Source organism: Protopterus annectens, chromosome 6.part0, assembly GCF_019279795.1.
Source record: "Protopterus annectens isolate FY-2018-M chromosome 6.part0, PAN1.0, whole genome shotgun sequence".
NCBI classification, from domain to species: domain Eukaryota; kingdom Metazoa; phylum Chordata; order Ceratodontiformes; family Protopteridae; genus Protopterus; species Protopterus annectens.
In genome coordinates, this window is record NC_056737.1 from 1,614,828,128 (window position 1) to 1,614,846,373 (window position 18,246).

Consider the following 18,246-nt stretch of genomic DNA (forward strand, 5'->3'; position numbering starts at 1 on the left):
AATCTACCAGGTCCTGTTTCAGGCTGGCCGGAAGGCAGCCTGGTATGTTATCCAGCAACATAGATGCCGTATTCCTGGCCTTGGCTAGTGCAGTAAGGACTTGTTCATGTGAGATTTAGGGAGTGTAGCAAGGGGTATGAGGTCTTGAAATCTAGGAGGAAAAAGAGTGGTTAAGAAAGATAATTACTTTTATCTGCTAATAGATTGGCTATACCCTCAGGGTATGTGATGCCATTAACTATTAGCTCTTCCCAATGTTGGGCAGTATTTATGAGGTTTCCAAAGTTGAAGAAGGCACTGCAGTTCCTTTTTACCTGGGTGAGTATTTTTTTTTTTGCATCTTGAGGGTTACATTAATTTTTATGTGGCATGAGTTTTTTTTTTCTTTTATTATAGAGCTTGTTTCTATTTCGATTCCACCACATGGGTTTATTTTTGAATTTGGCATTGCATTTACTTCAGAGGGTGACAGATGCATCTATGCAGTTATTCACATGTGCATAGAATTTTGCTGTACAGGATTCCACATAAGCAATGGGGTCATTACATTTGAAGGGGCTGCTGAATTTAGTCAGGGCATCACTCAGATTTAGTAGATTAGCTTTAGTATATTCTCTGAACACAGAGCTACTGGAGGATGATTCTGACTTGAGTCTTATGGTGAATATGACTGACTTGTGGTAATATTTGACTGGAGAAGAAATTACAATTGATAGGTGCATAGCTGTCCCTTACTGGAGAGGACAAAGTCCAGGATTTTATTGCCTTTGGCAGACTAACTGGTCCAGGGTACTTGTACTGATGAAGTGCTGAAATCTCTGGGAATACAATATGTCTATCAGTTAACTAAGTGGTAGATGAAGTCTGCTAGAAGGACAGTGTTAAGCTTAATGCATAAACACTCCATACTAGTTAGATAGGAGCTTTATGAAGGGGGCATGGGGGAATTCTGTGGTTGACTATGATGTGATAAGAAGTTTTGCTGAAGGTAAGTTGGATGCGGAATTGTTCATTGTCAATATTTTGTCTGAGTGTGGTGGTGAATTTTTTTTTTTACAGATATGGAGATACTACTTCCTGTAATGCCTTCATCTAATGTGATGATCCTGAATGTGTGGGAGGTGTTTAAACCCTGCATTGATGGGGTGCACTTACTGGTCTTGAAACCAGGTCTCTGTGACAGTGCACATATCAATGTTTTCCATGGCAAAGAGTACTTGCAGGGAGTGAAGCTATTCTTGCAATTAAAGAAAAAATATAGAACTGATACAAAGAAGTGTAACAAATAAAATCAAAGGGATGACACGTTTAAACAGTGTGGAAGAGGGTTAAAGTACTGCACCTGTACTCACTGAGATATTGAGAAAGTGGGGAGAGATCCGATACTAATATAGAAAGCTTCTAGGATGAAGTACTATTTTTTATCTTATTTTTTTTTTTATTTAACATTTGTTTACCATGAAAGTCTGACTGGGCAGAAGTCACATTTTCAGCGGAAGCCTGGGAAAAAAAGTTCCTTACAGCTTTAAATTACAGTATTAAAAGAATGTTAAATAATACAGTTATGACAGCAAAAAAAAGAAACAAATATATACAATTCAGTTTAGAATTTGAAGAATTATACATGAAGAAAAGGTGCTAGGATATCATTACTATGAAGTCTGCGAGGGGAAAAAAATAAACAAGAATAGCCAAAGTAGTAAATAGTGTGAATGAAAGTTCAGTTTAATGGAGAAGAATGACAGTATAGGAAGAGAAAAGGGTACAGGAAGTAGTAAGAAGATGTATATTAAGATAAGTTTAGGAATAGTAATAGTGGAAGAGTCAAAGGAGGATTTGATAAGCCAGGAGAGATACAGGATTGGCAGAGAGTTTTTTTAAGGAGTATTAAAGCATATGAGTACTTGATCATTCTCTGATGTTACTGGGGATGTTATTCCAGTGCTTGGTGGTGGTATTTGAATTTAGAAGAAGCCCTATAGTTTTACTGCATTTGTAAATTGAAATTATTCGCTGTTCTGAAGGTTGTAATTTACAATTGGGTAAGTACTGAATGAGAATGGAGCTGACTGCTAGACATGATGATGGGTTATTTATCATTATATGGGCTTGAGGTAGTTGAGTACACTGGAGGTATTTTGGTACTTCCAGCCAACTAAATGATTAAGAGCATCACATTGATATTACTTAAAGGGTTGGTTAGTTCCAAATCTAACAATTTTGTTGTAACACACTTCAAGTTTAGACTTGAGAGAAGTTTGTAGGTTGGTAAAGATAGGTGCAGTGTACAGTAGGGACAGAAAAAGATATGCACTTGCCAATGTAGCTTTAGTTGGTATGGTGAGGTATTTTTAAGTGGTAGAGCATGTCCAGTTTTTGATGCTTTTTATGGAGTTTTGAATATGTAAGTCAAATTTCAGTTGACCATCAGTTGTTACACCTAAGAGCTTGTTATAGCAGATGACTTCTATTTTAGCATTATTTAGGGATGTTATTTGGAAAATTTCTTTCATATATGTTATAGCTTTTGGAAGGAAAATGAGTAATTTATTTATTTTTTTTGATTGAGATGAAGTTAGTTGGTAGTTAGCCAGCTTTCTACAGAGTTAAAAGCATTATGTGTGATGGTTTATAAATGTGAAAGGGTATCTGATATGCAGATGAAAGTAGCATCATATGCATATTGTATTAGAGAACCTTGTTGTGTGGATGTATGAAGATCATTTACATATATGTTAAACAGGAGAGGTCCCAGGATAGATCCTTGCAGGTCACCAGTATTGACATGATAAAAGGGGAGAGAGCTGATAGCTATTTTACAGGTTGGAGAGGACTGGGCGGATAGCTGATGAATCATCAAGAGTGAATTTGGAGAGACCTAAGTGCTTCCATTTTATGTAGTAAATGGGAATGAGACACTGTGTCAAAAGTTTTAGAAAGTTCTAGGAAGAGAGACAAGATTAACGTGTTGTTGTCTCTAGCTTTAATAATGTTATGTAGGAAAGCTATAAGAGCAGCAGTTGTACTGTACGCAGGTCTAAATCCATGTTGGGTAGGGGTTAGTATATTTTCATGAAGTAGATATTGAAGTTGTTTGTAAACATAGTTCTCTAATATGTTACAGAGAGATTGCAATAAGAAGTCGTCTATCTCTATGTAGTTACCTTCTTTGTGTACTGGAGTTATACAAAATATTTTCCTTAGAGATGAGACATAGGACTCCTATATAGATTTGTTTATTAAGACAGAGAGAGGATATACTGTAGAGTCTGATGTTAGCTTAAGGTATTCAGATGGGAATTTATCAGCAGAGTTTAAGTTTTTTATAGGTATTTATGTAGGCGCTAGAGACAGATTGTAAGGAAATTGTGGATTTAGGTGAGAGAGTGGTTAGAGTAGAGTGGGAGTAAGCTGGAATTCAATTGTTAGTAAGGGTGCTTATAGTACTAATGCAATGTGTGTTAAATTTAGTAGCATTTTCTTCTGGAGAGGCACTGGGGCAAGGGTCTGGAGGAGAAGATGTTCCTGGTTATAAGGTCTTATCAACAGAAAAACAGAACTTTTTTGGGTTATTTTTTTTTTACTGAGTTGTGTGGGAGTATAGTATTTTCTTTTATCATTATTAACTTGTTTTTGTAAGGCTCTGTAGGTGTTTATAGTTTTATAGCTGAGCAACAGAATTGGATGTTTGCCATTCCTTCCTTTCTCTGCCTCTTTGTTTCGTTAGCTTTTTGCTAGTAAGAGAAAACCAGGGTACAGAATTTGCTTCTATTCTTCTCCTTTAAAGATGTTCAAGATTATTTAGTGTTAGGAATAGAGGGACATAAGACTGTAATAAAGTTATCTGGGATGAAACTAGCAAGCTTATGAGGTTCCTTGAGCAACCATTGCATGGTTTAGTAAGTAGTTAAGGAGTTATGATCACTGAGTGGTCAATGGTTTGAATTTTTCAGCAAGACCCAGAATGTACCTAAGGGAACTGTACTTCAGGAATGAGGAAGGCAATCGCTGGGGTAACATCTAGAATAGGAAAGGAATCTTATTGCAGTTCTAAATGCTGTCATTGGCTCGTTAATGAGAAGTGCCCAACCAGCTTTAATAACATTATAATGAAAAGAGGCCTCAAGCATGATGCTACTACCTTGACTCTAAGCTTCTATTTGAAGAATCAGTGTGTCCTTTTTTTAATAATATATACCCTGGACTATTGTATTTACTAAATGCCATACACAAGTGGCATGCTTGTGGCTTAGGTTTTATCTGAAATACTACATGTACTTGTAGAAGCTTGAATGTTGCAGAGTGACACATGGATATTAAAGCATGCATTTATTCATGGAGGTATGTTGCAGTATCCTTCCATTACTCACAATAATATGCAGCAGAATAAGGTACTGATAAACTCCAGAGCATCGGGGTAGCATTTCTAAAGTAGAGTGTGGGTGTTACTGTTATACGCATTAGCAGCCATATGCCAGAATAAGGGAAATGAGGCTGCTGTGGCTATTCTAGTAAATATTCTGCATTTTTTACAAGGAGGATAGCAAGTACGTATCCAGCTAAGGATTAAAGCTTATAACACCTTTTTTAATTTGTTTATACCTTAAAAATTTAAAGTACAAATAGAGTATGGAAGGTAACTTGGTACTTAGATGACTTTATGTAAAAAAGAGACTTTTCAATGAGGGTTTTTATGCTATTGATGGGAAAGATATGGCTGAATGGACTGACTTCTTTGTGGGCAAGTATACAGCTACAGTTATTGTTTAGACATTTAGCATAATTTGACTTTTCATGATCTCATGGACTTAGTACAGTAGGCTTGTCTGCCAAGAACTGCTTCTTTAGGTTCTTGAAAATTCTTATTCATTACTTCAGTAATGATGTCTCCACAGTAGCCTCTGCCACCCCATTCTTTTGTCTTCTTTCGGTCCCAGTATCAACGTCTTCTCTAGTGAGTCATGTCTTTGCATTATCTGGCTAAAGTATTTGATTTTTAATTTTTCTATCACACCTTCCAGTGAACAGTCTAGATTTATTTTCTTAATTATTGACTGATTTGATCTTCTTGCAGTCCTTGAAATCCTTGAAATTCTCAAACGTTTTCCCAACACCGGAGTTCATGAGCATCAAGTGTCTTGTGTGCATCCTTACTCACAGTACAGCTCTTACAGCCACGTGCTGAAAAATCATAACTTTGACTCAAACTTTTGCTGACAATGTGATATCTTTGCTTTTAACATAGCTTTCCTTCCAAAAAAGTATCCTTGAATTTCATGACTGCAATCATCTTCTGTAGAAATCTTTAAGCCCAATAAAAAAAATCTTCCACTAGCTTCACTTCTCTCCCCATCTTTTGCAAATAATTAGTAGGTCTAGGTGATTTTTTTATGTTGAACATCATACCAGCTTTTGCACTTTCGGCTTTTATCTTCATCTCCAGGCTCTTTAACTGTTCTTCCCTTTCAGCCATTACAGTTGTATCATCTACGTATCTCAGGTTGTTAATATTTCTTGCAGAAATTTTCATTTCACTATCCAATTTGCCTAATCCAGCATTTTAAATGATATATTCAGTGTATAAATTGAATAAGAGGGGTAACGAGGGGTGATCATATGCAGCCTTATCTTACTCATTATCAGATCTTGAACCAGTCACTTATTCCTTATTTGGTTTTAACTGTTGCTTATTATTACTAATTGCTGCAATAAGGCAACTGAGACCCAGAAAATGTGATCCTAGTCCCCTGAACATGGTGGCCATAACAACACTGGTCAAGTGGTGTAATATAGGGAAGAATCTGGCTTCTAGAAGGGCAGGTATGTTAGTGCTGCAACAGTCCAAACTCAAATTAGTCAAGGATCTTAAGAAACAAAATGAATGCAGAATTTTAAGAAACATGGAATAAGTTGAAAATTGTGTTTTCATTTTTAAATAAGAAGTCTTTATCCCGTGAGCTTGGAGAAGTAATGAGAGTGCAAAACAGGCAGCTGGGTCACTGCTGATTTTGTGAACTCATGATGCCGATATTCCTGAGTAACTATGATTCTGTGAATGTGGCTGTCTGGTTTGGATGCTTGGGGTTCAGTAACTACTTGGGAGGTAGAGTCTGGTTTTATTTATTTATTTACCTTTATTCACCAAGTTAGTCCTACTAGGCTAATATCTCCTTTTTAGGGGAGAACACAAGGTGTTACTTAAACTACTAGGGGAAATTTGGCTAGGGTATCAGGGAACTTCCCCTACTCTTTGTGATAGATGCCATGGGATCTTTTACATCTACCTGAGCTACTGCCAGATCATGCAGATGTGGCCTTGGCTTAATATCTATTCCAAAAGACACCACATTCAGGAGAGTCACCCCTCCTTATGCTGCACTGTTTAATTTCTCCAAATCTATTGGGTTTCTAATACCATGACGGGAATGGACCCCATTCATAAGTCAAAGAATGATTAAAGTTCATGAAATTAGTATTGTTTCAGTATTTAATGTCAGCCAGATGTGCTCTTTGCAGCACCCGTGATGTGCCCAGTAATGACTCCTTCTGCAATTTGTACATGGTTACATGGATTGGTAACATCTAAATACGATTGTAGATTCTTTGTTGCTCCTACTACTGTTGGAACTGTCTGGATATCTTTCTTCTACATTGCTCTCGTTTCTGCCTGCAGATCCTGATATTTTATGACTTTGTGTCTCTCTGTACGCAACACACTGTAGTCACTGGGTATGACGATTTCAATGATCAATGCTACGTTTGTCTTCTTTTCATGGACCACTATATCCAGCTTTCTAGCATCTATCTTTTGAACTGTTGGTAATGGGTGATCCCATGTGATATAAACTTTATCATTTTCTGTGATGCTTTGTGGCTCATGTTTTCAGTGTTTTTCAGCCACTTCAGTACCTTAATGTTTGCACAATCCGTAGTTCAACAGTGGGTTCCTATTACGTGATCAAAGTTTTCAAACTTTGAACATGACAATATCGAACTTGTCTGTTCGAGGTTTCAAAACTTCGAACACGGAAAAAAAAACATGCAACAGTAAATTAACTGTTGCAAGCAGGGGGGGCAAGCCCCCCTGCACCCCCACCCCCACCCTTTAAATATACCAACTCCGAGATCGCACTACAGTGCAGTAAAGGGAAATATTCCCTTTCCGCACTATAGTGCGGTCTCAGAGTTGGTATATTTAAAGATTGGGGGGTGTGGAGGGTGCAGGGGGCATGTCCCCCTGCTTGCAACAGTTAGTTTACTGTTGCATGTTTTATTTTTTTTCCATTTTCAAACTTCTGCAAGTTCGACTATATGGTTTTGACCATAAAGGGTTTGAACTTGTTGAAGTTCGATCACGTAATAGGAGCCCTGCAACAGTCTTGCCACATTATTATGCCTTTCAGTATACAGTCCTTCTGCCATTAGTATGTCACAACCAGCAATGAAGTGTGCAACTGTTTCCAATTTGGTTTTACAAAACCTACATTGGTTTGTTTCTCCCACATTTTTAATGGACTTTGTAAACCAGTGTGTATGTAGCCCACTATCTTGGGCCACCAATATTAACCTTTCATCTCTTGGTTTGAATTTGTCTCTCCTTAACCATTCCTGTGTTTGTTCCTGATCAATATAAAGTTCTTCCAGAAGTTTTCTATACTTGCAACTATATTTAAGTATTTTCCACACTTCTTTCCCTCTCATCTGGTCCTTCACCTTATATTCTTTCTTTTGTTTTTTGGCACATTCAGTTGCTGCCTGATTTTTATCTGCTTCTGGTTTCATTTCAATTCCTGCTTGACAGCAATATGCTTCTGCTAGATTAAGCAGGGAAGTCATCTTAGATTTATTCTCCTCATGTTTCAAAACTTTCACTACATTTGGGTCTTGAGGTCAGCAGATACATGTGGAGTCCAAAGATTGCAGATCTATACATGTAATCAATTTCATGGAGGCCCATCCCTCCTTCGGAATGGGTAATATATAGTCTTGGTATGCACTGATTTTTATAAATCATTTGATGAGCATGAAGCATCCTTCTTGTTTTCCTTTCTAATCTACACAATACATTTTTGGGCCAGTCAGTCACTCCAAAGCTGTAAGTCAGGACAGGAAGAGCAAATTGGTTTATAACTCAGATTTTGTTCATAGATGTCAACGCTGTTTTCAGGATTAATTAAGTCTTCTAAATATTCCTTACTCAGTTTTATTTGCATTTTTTGATGTTTTATTGTTGATCCTTCAGCAGTTCCCAAAAATTTATAGACTCCCTCTTGCTCAAGTTCTTTTATATCATGTTATTGTCCCAAACTGATGTTTTCCTGGTGCTGCAGTTTTCCTGCTTTAAAGGGTGGTTTTGCACATTTATCAAGACCAAATGACATTCTTATATCATCTGAAAAAGTTTTGACAACCTGCAGTCTTGGTTTCAGTTTCCCATATGATGAGCTATACAGTTTTAAATCATCATCAAAGAGAAGATGAGAAGTCTTTCCACTTTGTTTACACTTTGTTGTTTTTTAGGAGCCAAATTATAGCCATGGCCTAAGCAGTTAAGTAAACAGCTTAATGGGTTAAGGGCAAGGCAGAATAGCAATGGTGATGAGTAGTTACCCTGGAATATCCCCCTATGAATTTTTAGCCCTGGGATAATAAATTTGTCCTTTATCATGGCTTAATTGCAAAGTGGTCTGCCACTGTTTCATGGTCACTATAATGTAGTCGATCAGTGTACGGTGTATCTTATACAGTTTTAAGCACTCTTTTATCCATGAATGTGGGATACTATCAAATGTTTTTTTTGTAGTCAATGCATACCATATTTAGATTCTTCCCCTTTTTACAGTTCTCCACTATGACTTTATTTAACAACAAATGATCCTTTGTTCCATATGACTTTCTTTTATCGCCCTTTTGTTCTACTGCCATAATTGAGTTTTCTTCTAAATGACTATAAACTCTGTCAGCATTAATTCCCATGTATAGTTTATACGTCGTCAGAAGGTAAGTTATTGGTCTATATATTTAAGGTAGCTTGCAGGTTCACTCTTAAGTAAGAAAATTGTTTTTACTGTTGTTAGCCAGGTTGGTGTCTGTTCAGGGTGCACATATAAATAGCTCATACGCATGGCTAAATCTTTGTGCAAAGATGCTAATACTTTTAACCAAAAGTTAGGTACTGCATCTGGGCCTAGGGTTTTCCAATTAGAGGCTTTCTTAACTTTGTTTCAATCACTCTGACTGTTACTTTATTCTATTTCATCTTGTACCTTTAAACTTCTTATTCTTTCCTTTACTTCTTCTATCCATTTAGCATCTTTGTTATGTTCCACAGGATCTTCATAGATAGTTCTCCAAAATGTATCTGTTTCTTCTTTTTTTGGCAGTCTTTCAATTCCTTTTACCTTGTTTCCCAATTCTTTATAAAAACCTTTTGGGGCATAAATAAATTGCTTATTTTGTACTTTTCCTTTATATTTATCTGCGTATCTTCTACATTTTTCCACCTGTGTTGAAAATTTTAGTTTGTTATTTGCAGGTAGTGCATGATAGATCCTGGTCTATTCTAATACTGTGCATTGCTTTTATCACATCTATCTTTCTTAGTATTTTTTGTTGCTCTATTCCCTCTTCTATAGTCTTGTAACAGTGACACTTCTTGTCTTAATTGCTTTATAGTTTTCTCTGTTCGATACTTCCATGATGGTATTCAGTTTCTCCCCTTCCTTTCCCTCACTACCCTGTGTTCTTGTGGTAGAACTTTATCAGTTATTAATTTAGCTGCACAGTAATATATCCTGTTTATTTCTGTTATATTGCATGGATCTCTATGGACAGGCCTAATTACTGTGTTCATTTGTTTTATCAAACTTCTGACTTTTTGGGTTTCATTGACTGTCTGCAGTCTATTTCTTTCATTGATCTTACTATATCTGTCTGTGTCTATTAAATTAAGCAACTCTTCTTGTAGCTCATTTTCTTCCATTTCCTGTGGGCATTGCATAGAAAGTTCTATAGCATGTTCCTGTGGCACAAACTCTTCAATTTCATCCTGTGTCATCTGTTGCTCTGTCATATGGGAACTCACTGGCCTATCACTCCTCAACATTGACTGCATCAGAGTTTTGACAGTTTCCAGTTCCTTTCCTTGCTGTCCAGCTTCAAGTGAACATTTATACTGGTTTCCTGTGGAAGGCTCCAAAATATCTTCATATAGCACCTGACCAATTGCTTCCTGTTACACTTGTTTCCCCTTACTTTGGATATCCATTGCTCCATCCTGTTGTGGTGCTTTTTGAATTAGATTTTCTGTACTGAATCCTTCACTTCCCAGGTACTCCATAACCTCAATTTTTATTTCTTTAACTTCTCCATTACTGATCTCCTTTTCTACTTTTCCTCTTTCTTTCCTTAGTTTTTTGTATTGTAAAATTTTCCATGTCTGGATTCCTTTGCCTGTATTTCTTTTCAAATATCTTTGGTGCTGCTCTTTTTGTATTGGATATTTTGCTTTCTCCTTTGCATAAATATTACACCATATTAAATCTCTTTTTCTTTCCCACATCCATATTTCTTCCTCAGATGTCTCCTGATCTTCCTGCTTCTCCTTACTTCCAGTACTCACTCCATCATGCTGTGATGTAACCTGTGTTAGACCTTCTACACCAAATCCTTTTCTTAGCAGGCATTCCATAACTTCATCTTCTATTTTTTATCTTCTACTTTACTAATATTCTTTTCTATGTTCCCTCTTTGTGATATTTTTTATTGTGAAATTTTCCATATCTGGATGCCTTTGCCTGTATTCCTCTTTGAATATCTTTATATCTGCCTTCTTTATATTGATTAATTTGCCTTTTCATAAATATTGCACCATATCAAATTTCTCTTTCTTTCCTATGTCCATGTTTCTTTTTTATACTTTTCAAATATCTCTAGGTTTTGTTGTTTTATAGGTTCATAGGTTGGTACTAGGCTATCAGCCCTAGGGCCTATACAAGCCTAGCCATAACAATTCCCTGGCTATTTCTTCCCACACTATTTACTTCCCTGGAGCCCTGTCTAGCAGGGCAACTGACATGATCCCTGGGGTGAATTTCCTTTCTCCCATCCAATCGTCAAAGTTCCTTTTGAAGAGGGCCAAAGAGGCACTCTGCTTGACATGTATGGGCAATCTATTCCAGAGTCTGGGGAGTCTCTGGGTCAGGAACCTAACCCTCCAGCATGTTTTGTTTATTGCGATGACAAGGTTTAGATCCCTGGAGTGTGTGGCTCTGAGGGATTGGGATTTCTTTAAGTGTAGCTTGTCCAACAGCTCTGGGTTTGACATGGCCTTGTATGTTAAGCAGAGATCGCCTCTGAGTAGACGATATGCAACAGAGTATAGCTGGAGTTTTTTAAGGCGGTCAGCATAGGGCATCTGCTTTAGGCCTGTGATTCTTTTAGTGAGGTATTTCTGCGGCCTTTCCAGTTGTTGCAGATGTCTTGAGAGGTACATACCAAATGGGGTGTTGTATTCTATAATGGGTCTAATGAGGGATGAGTACAGTGGGACAATGACCTCCTTTTTTCTAGATGAAAAGCCCTTAGTGATGAGGTGTGCCACATAGAAGGATTTCCTGACTGTTGTGGCGATGTCGTTATCGAAGGTGAGACCACTGTCCACCTGTGTCCCTAAGTCTCTTATCACACTTTCGGTGTTTAGTGTACTGCCACCTACATGGTAATTCACAGATACATGTTTTCCCAAAGGGGATAACTATACATTTCTTGGCATTGAGCTTGAGCCCATGGCTCTGGTACCAAGCATCTGTTTCTGTAAGGGCCTTTTGTAGAGTATCCACATCATTTGGGGATTCAATAATGGCTCCCAGTTTGCAGTCATCTGTGAACTTTGTTAGCCAAAGTCCCTTAGTGTTGGTCTGTACTTCAGAGAAGTAGATGCCAAACAAGAGCGGTCCCAGGACTGAACCCTGAGGTACTCCACTTGTCACTTGTCTGGAGCTGGATTTGGAGTCGGCTACTTTTACAGTGTGGGTTCTATCAGTAAGCCAGTTAGCAACCCATTGGGTGACGTAGGGATTAATGCCCAGCTTAGTAAGTTTATCTATGATTCCAGAGTGGGGGATGGTGTCAAAGGCCTTGGCAAGGTCTAGATAGGCTGTGCAGACCACCTTACCCTTGTCCATGGCTCTGGAGACTGATTCGAAGAAGTCAATCAGGTTCAGGAGACAAAATCGGCCCTTCACGAACCCAAACTGGGTGGGGTCCAGTGTTTGAAGGTTGCCAATGTCTTTGTTTATAAGTTCCATGATAATACGCTCCATGGCCTTGCAGATAAGGCTTGTCAGACTGATGAGATGGTAGTTTCTGGGATCCAAGGTGGATCCCCCCTTGTGGAGTGGGATAACTGTAGCTCTGCGCCCCTCAGTGGGCACGAAACCTGAGGTGAGGCTATGATTAAACATGACACTTAGGTGAGGTGCCAGTTCATATTGCAGTTCATGTAGTACACAGCCCGAGATGTCATCTGGTCCCATGGATGCTGTATTCTTAGCTTTGGAGAGTGCATTTTTTACCTGCGTGGCCATTATTACCGGAATTTGGCAATCTTCTGGTATTGAGATGGGCCATTGAGGGGGTGAGAGCAGGGTGAAGTTGGCACTGAATCGATCTGCCAGGATATTCGCAATATCCTTGGGATCAGTATATTTAATGCCATTCTGTTTTAGCTCAGAGCAGATCTGAGCATTGCCATTTAGATTATTGACATAGTTATAGAATGCCTTGTGGTTGTCTTTGGAATCTTTGGCAATTTTATTTTCGTAACTAGCTTTGGAGGATTTTATGAGGGATCTCAGTTTCTTATTGAGGCTGATAAGGGAGTGTTTTTGCATCCTGGGATTTTCCTCTTTTCTGCAACAGTTTCTTCCTTTTGTTGTAAAGTTTGTTTATGGCAGTGGACCACCAGATTGGCTTCCTTTTTTTTGGATGAGAGCATCTTGGTTCTATTTGGGATGGCACGATTCATGCATGAGTGGATGTGCTTGTACAGTGCCTTAGTGTAGGATTCAGCAGTTGAACTTTCAGTTCCCCTCTGCATGGGTGTCATGAAGTTTGTCACTTCTGACTTGAGTAGCATGAAGTTGGCTTTGGAGATGTTTTTATAGAGGTTTCCTTACTGGGGGGTGGGGGTGGGATGTGGATGTTAAGGGTGATTAGCTTATGGTCAGACCTGACTAAGGAGGGGGTGACCATAGGTGTGGAGCATCGATTTCCCATGTTGGTAATGACCAGGTCTAGGATATTGGAGCCTGTGGTGGGACTATGGATTAGTTGATCCAGGGCGTTGGAATTTATGAATTCCAAGAACCGTTGGGCAAAGGTGTTGGTACATGAGTAGTTTTCCCAGTTAATGGCAGGGTAGTTAAAATCACCCAGTATTAGGATGTTTGGTTCTATCTTAATATTTTCCAGTATGTTTAGAAAGGTGTAGTGAGACTCTTGGGGTATGGTGGGGGATCTGTAGCAAGCTACAATTTGGATTGCATTCTTACCTAGTGTTAGTTGCACCTGGAGAATTTCAGATGCATTGTGTTGGGCAACTAGCCTGGTGGTGTGAATATCCTTGGTGAATATTGACACTCCTCCACCTTTAGTGTTTTGGTCCTGGTTTGGTGGCAGAAAAGTGTGGTAAGAAATGTAGCCTGGTATTGCAGGGGTGCTCTCTGGAGCCTGGAACCAGGTCTCAGTTACTGCACAGATATCGATGTTCTCCATTTTTAGGTGTGCCTCGAGAGAGTGCATTTTGAAGTTTAGACTTCTGGCATTAAGTAGCATTACCTTCAGATTTTGCATGCTTGTACCTTTTACAGTGGTGGTTTTGTCCTTTGAACTTTGCCTAAAAAAGGCACTATAGGGGTCAGGCAAGGCCCAGGGGGAGGTTTATATTTTTGCACTTCTTCAGATGCTTCTTTTTCCAAACAGATCAAAGTTTTTTTTTATCTATATACTGTTTTTTACAAATCTGCTGTATTAATGAACACAGTTTCATTTGAAGCTTCTGACAGTTTTTCCTGTGGAAGTATTTTTCTTTCCTCTAATTTCGCTCTTTACCATTTTGTATATCTTCTGTCTGGAAATTATGGGCTTTTTGCATAATAGTAACAATGCATAATTTCTTTCTTATCCTCAGTAGTCCACTTTATCATCTTTATAGCAGTTTTTGTGATTTTTGTGGACTGCTACTTTCTTCTACAACAGGGGGGCCATACTCCCCCCTGGGCCTTGCCTGACCCCATTGTAGGAATGTTTCCATATTTTGTGGATTCTACACAATCATCTTTTCAGTCCTGGAACCAGTGTACCTACTGGGATTAGGCACTTTTTTATCCTGTGTCTTGTGCATCCAGCTCTCTTTTTTTAATTTTTAACCTACTTCTGTCCATGACATATGCTATATAAATACAGTCTATATATCAGTGTCATCTTGGTGAGATTTTGTGAAAAATAGGGTCTATCTCATGAAGGCACTCACCAAGACCTGAAGATGAATTCAGTTTCAGCAATAATACTCTCCTTTACTTGCTGACTTATCTCTCCATTTGGACTCCTTCCACTGTGATGTCAACTACCTGATGTGGAATAGAACCCACAGCCTTCTGCATGAAAGGCATGTTCCCTTTTGTGCCACTGATACTGACTGGTTTGTATTATATCTCTTATTAGCTTGTGTAATGTGTCTACAAAGACTTGTGAACATCTAAGGGCTATAGCATACTGGAGAGAGGAAGTATTTGTATTTGGGGCAAAGATCAAATGCCAGCAAGACAAACCATGGACTGATGTCATATGCTACAGTTAAAAAGGCAAGAACTGGGCTGACAAGAGAAGCAGCATGCCTGATGATAAGCAGGACTATAATACCACCAGCTATATAGGCTGATACTTGCCATCACAGAGTTGTCCAGTAGATGCTAGTTAAATTTTGCAGAGCCCATGATGTTTCAAAAGAAGGAAAGCTATGTGCACCTTCAAACTGAGTACTCACGTAGAGAAACATATTGCTGCCCATATACACTATCTGACATGTTTCTACCATCAATACTATCTGCTGTGTTTCATGTGGTTTACTATAGGTCATCACCAGGAAACTCTGAATTTGAAGAACATATTGGACATACTCGCCACCACTGTACGTTATTGGATGTGTAGTGGTTTGATTATATCAATATCATGGCCACACCTGTCAACTGTCCAAATATTTGCAGAATGTCCAGATTTTTGCCTCATTTTTTTTGGGGGGGGGTCTGTTTCTCATAAAATTCTTGGTTTTCTTGCAAATCACTGGGATGATCTGAAGATTGAAGTCACAAAATAATGACATACATTTGAGTTTAGATTTGAAAACCTTCAGAAAATGTATGCTAAACAAATCCTGTTACTTTAGCAACTTTCTAAGTTTATAAGAGCAATATTTAAAATCTGCCCCCCCCCCCCCCTTGTGTCAGGCTTTGTCCAGATTTCTTGCACGAAGAGGTTGAGAGGTACAATCATGGCTCAGTGATACATCTATACCCGTTACAGAGGTGAGAGGTTTACACTAGATGGCATTCTTTTTGACCAATGTCAAACAATTTTAACAAGTACTGAGTGGCACACAGTATGTTTAGCTGATGTTCATTGTTTGTGGGATAGAATGGTATCACAAAGTTTTGCAAGGTAGTAGACTGCTTTGCTAGACAGTTTCAGGTACAGATGTCTCTAACCAGCAAATTGTAATGTGCTATGGATTTGCAAGCTTTATTGGATAGCTCTTGCCATGGAAAGTGGCAGCATATGCTTTACATGTTGACTCTAAAACATGCAGAAACAATGACTGCCACATTGGCATATCCACTTATGGTTACAGTGCCTAAACATCAGATATGCAGTCAGTGAATGCATGTTCAGAACTGCATATATCCACTACAAATTCATGTTGCTCATTGGAGATACCAACCAGAACCCCAGGGGATATGTCATTGAAGACACCATGAGGTGCATGACATAGAACACTGTATAGTATGCCTTACAGTCATGGAGGTCTATATGATGAATGTAGGTTTGTGATATTTGCACTCAATTTTCCTAGTGCAGCTTTCTGTGTTCTGTAAAATACATTACTAATACACACTTAAAAATAAACTGCTAAACAACAATTACAAGTTAAGAAAGAAGTCTGAATTAAAGAAAGACAGAAGCACCTATTTTTACATTCTTGAATTTACTGCTTCCTTTTGAGTTGAATTTATGTTCTGTAGCATACTGTGTGTTACAAACATCAAATGTAATAATACCTACTGTTGTATGCAAGTTACAGGTGTACTGTTCTTCAGTGTGGGTTGCAATACTGCTCAACTACTATGTATTTTTGATTATGTATTTCTGTGTCTGATTACGCAGAAATAGTTCTGCTCTTTGAAAAATGGAACTTCCATCAACAAAGACTAAATTATTCAGTGACAGACATACCTTTTTATTCTAAGGACTTTGTGTCTACCCCTCCCATGCAGGAGACTTTGACCCCTGTGTCCCATACCTAATTATTCTTATCCATGAGTAACTGCAGCTTATGGGGTAGGATTAATGACTGCCTGTTTAAATATTCAGACCCAGAAATGTATAATTAGAAATGTGCTGTAAATATCAATATACATCTCATTCTGATACATGCTTCAGAAGTGTGGTGCTGTTCAAATGGATGGACACCCACAGTGATGCAAGACTAATGTCCTTTTTAACCTTTTTCTTTCTTTCTTTTTTTCTTTTGTGACTATTATTGATATTTTGCAGCATCTGTCTAACCACCAAGGAGCATACTTCACCAGAGCTACTGCTGCCCTCTTCTCACTTTTTGTCTGGGATTATTACTTGGACTTTAGGGATTCTAACTGATAGAAGAATCTATAAAGGATGCTTAGATTATACTGTTGGACTTTACATTCTGAAGTTTTCAGTCATTGACCATAAATACTTGAATATAGCGATTACAGATGCAGTTGAGTGTTTTTCTGTCAACCGTCTGTATAAATACTTTAATTTTTCTTTCTTGTGCAACTGAGATATTGCTTTATGTGTACTCGAATACTTTGCTTGTTTGACAGTCATTGTGGTTGATGTCTCATTTTCTAGTGAGGTGATATCCTCACAGTATTGTTGTGAATGTTGCTATTTGCTCTTCTGAAAGAGTGACTGTCAGCTATCATAAAGTAATATTAGTGGGTTCATTAAAAGAGTGATCAGTAATCAAGGTCTTGGTATCAGTTTAAGAGTCTGATCAATGGCAGACTATTGTGAACACAGGCATTGAGCACTCTCACCAGAGAGTTATTAATAGCTCCTCCTGGAGAATACGGTGAGTGTATGAAAAACAGTTTGGTTAATTCTCAGTTACTAAACTGAAAAAGTGGGACACACCACACCAACCAGGGAAACAACCACAAAATAAACTGAATAACAGGATTACCACTGAATACATGGTTTAATAAAAACTATATTAAGTGCTTTCGTCTTACAATCCAGACTTCATCAGGATCAAGTTAGCTCCTTTTTAAAGGCCCACATTAAGTCACATGACCTTTCCTTAAACAGACAACAACATTTTAATAAAACACCTTGTAGAACACTTCATATAACACTGTTAAAACCTAATGTGAAAAACATCTATACAGAATTTAATATAATATAAAAAAACTAGATAATTTAAAACAACTCTATACTTACAGTAATTTTTAGTTTTAGGATGCTTGTGATAGAATAGTCATTAAATCTTGGCAGTTTTTCAGTATCAGTAATCAACTGCTATTTTAATTCACATTTTTCCAGGACTTCTTTCTAGGGACCACCCTCTCACATTTGGCTCAACTTTTTCAAGGAACTGGAAAAAAAACATAATGTGAGTAATTGTTGATATGTCTAAATAATGCATTAGACATGTTTTTGTTTCTAATATCATACTCATGTTCATAGATCTACATTCTAAGATAATGTTCTGTTTTCTCAATGTAAAGTGCTGTACATTTATTACAAGTAACCACATAGACTGCCCCTTGGGTTCCACAATTGAAATATTCATCCATTCCAGTAATCCACCTACCATTAATGTAAATATTTTCTACCTCTTTTATAAAACAACGTTGCTTGCACTTCCTGCACTTATAAGTGCCTTTTTTGTTTTAGTACTAATAGTACCCCTCTCCTTGTTTTCCA